Source organism: Solanum pennellii, chromosome 1 (genome assembly GCF_001406875.1).
Source record: "Solanum pennellii chromosome 1, SPENNV200".
Taxonomy (NCBI): Eukaryota; Viridiplantae; Streptophyta; class Magnoliopsida; order Solanales; family Solanaceae; genus Solanum; species Solanum pennellii.
The window spans coordinates 8,916,158-8,919,167 of NC_028637.1; positions in this window are offsets into that span (position 1 = coordinate 8,916,158).

Genomic DNA, 3,010 nt, shown 5'->3' on the forward strand with positions numbered 1-3,010 from the left:
GTCCACTACTTATTCAAATGTTATCTTCTTTAACCACAAACTAAATTAATTATTTAAACGACCCCACTAAATTCATCAATGTAGTTATAAATTGTCCAAATATTCATTTAGAATATATCGGAAAATATTTTATGAATTAAAAAGTTCTAAAACTCAAAACGACCAAATTGGTTGTTACATTAATTTTTTGTCCAATAATAAGTAATAGCAAAATATGAAAAATTATGGAAAAAAAAGATAAATAGAATTTTTGGTCAAAAAGAAGTGCAACTTCATTTTTCTATGAGATTTTTAAGTACAACAATATGTAGTAGCTATAAGAAATGTATCATAGATAATATACTTTCAAGCATGAAAAAATTTTAAGAATTGAAATCAAAACAATACATTAATGAATATTTAAAATATTTGAAGTATTCAAACTTTATACTAATATGATCATGTCTCTTCATGAATCTTTCAACATAATTAAACTCCTTTCTTCTTTTTGATGATCTTGTACTAAATTAATGTGAACATATCTTCATATGAATCTTTGGAGAATATATCTTTGATCTTCATCAAAGTGAAGAACATATCATGTCACTATCTTTCCTATGATATCTTATGGAAAAGATGAAGAATAATTTTATTTTTTAAAAAAGAAAAAAAACACACTATTTGAAAAGGAAATGAGAAAAATGAAAAATGAATATTTTTACATCGCCATGGATGATTGTAATTTATAGATTTGATATTCCATAACAATAAGTTGAAGAGACATGTTATTTAAATAGAGAATATGACTAGATAGAAGTTTATTTGTAACTCATTAGATTTAGTTAGAATAGTAAATATGATTATTTTTAATTTTTAATTTAGTAAATAAAATATTAAATGAAAAAAATTAAGAAAAAGAATCTCAAAAAAAAAAAAAAGAATGAAGGTCATAGAGAGGTGCCACATCATCTTGTCTATGTTTCTCCTTTATATTATGTACTAGGTAAATTACCCGCGCTTCGCAAGAGATTGAACTATTTTGTTATGTTAACATATGACCATTCGGTAATATTTGTATTTTATATACATAATTGGCAACAATATTTTATCTTAAGGAAAAATGTTTCTCCGAAATCTTAAAGTGCTATATTTTTTAAAATTTATATTTTTGTTATACAAAAATTATGAATCATAGATAGATTTTAAGTATAAGAAAGAATTCTAAGAAAATCTCCCTGAAAATAGTTGGTAAGATGTAATGAAAAATTTCAAATTCTAAGAAGTCATAAAGAACAACATTAGAAGTTAAAAAAGATACCAGAAAGCATTGAACAACAACACTCTCATGTAAAGTGGAACATCACGTCCATACAAGATCATTATTATCTAAATCAAATGAACGATTTAGGACTCTTTTTTTATGAACCTCAATCAATCTCTTTTTTATTATTGTATGCCGTATCAAGTATATGCTAAAAGTGACCCTAAAATTATTATTATCATAAATGTTTTTGGTCATTGTCTCAAGTCATCACTATTTTAATGTTCCATATCACTGGCCCGACTTATTTGGATTAAAACATAGATATTGTTATAGTTATAGTATAGAGTAACAAAAAATTAATGCAATTATCAAGCAAACAGTAGGTGACATCAGAATGTTCACAACGGAATATACTAAATAAAATTTTGACAAATAACATATTAAAATCTAACAACATAATTTTATGAGCACTTGAACACACAAATATAAAAAAATAATAAAAAAAGACGACTTTACTTCCCTAACAATCAAGAAGAAAAAGACATGTTCTTAATATATTTTTCAAAAAGATAGTCTTTCCGATAGTGTCCAAGTTTACAGTTCACAAATTTAATTGAAAGAAACCTTAAGAGTTATTAATTCTTTATCAAAAATTAAAAAAATTATCAAAAGAATGAGTTATCACTATACAAAAATGATCTGTATTGATAATTAATAGCCTAATTATAATTAAATATGCATTTTCAGAGGCAATGGGTACTCTGTATAAATATCCCTAAAGTACATAACAACATTAAATCCAATGACAATTAATTAATGTCGGTAAAGGTTGTAGAACTCTTTGTGAATGTGCTCAGTCATCTGTGGCCCCTTAAAGTTGTCTGCACAATTCATTTAGACAGCTTAACTAGGATTTGTACAATTTAAACACCTCTACCCTCTAGAATTTGAACCATTTAAACACTTGATGCAGATGTGCGATAAAAAGTGTGATGCACGCTTTGTAAGCGCGTGAAATCGTAATTTAAACATTTTTGTTTTTCTTTTTCAATTTTTTCTTTTTTCTCTCATTATTTTTTAAAAAAATAACAATCTTGTCTCTTTGCAGATAGCTCCCGTCATTTCTACAACCATTTCTTCAAAACAATTCAGTGCCAATTTTTTCTTATATAAATTTCCATCTTTCTGTTCTTAGTTTTGCTTAGTTTTTTTTCTTATCATTATATTATTAATTTTGTAGATGTAAAAAAGAATTCCCTTTTTAAAAAAAAAAATAAAGATCACTATTGACGGTTCTTTGCCGGAAAAATGGAGATATAAATCTACATCTTCTTCGCTAAAATAATGGAGACCAACATCCATATATTTTTTATCAAAAAAAATGGAATTCATTATTCAAATATATTCTTTCCGTCGTCACCTCTCCACACACACCAGCCCTGACCCGAACCCCTTCTCCACCATTAATTGCCCCATCGAGAGGACCCAATATACCCGGCCAAAGATATAAAGGCATGCTGGCGTGATCTCTAAACTGATTGCCCACTGAGCATACTTACAACCTACTTGGATAGTAGTTTTGGGACTATTGGGTACACTAAACCCTAGTACAACTCGGTATTATGCTACTCCCAATGAATTCTGTAAATTAGCTGATTAAATTTGAATTTCTGTAAATACTGGATAGCTCGAAACTGAACATGCAAACTCAGACTGCAAAAATTAATGTGGTAATTATGCATTTATAAGTGAGGCATGTATATCTGA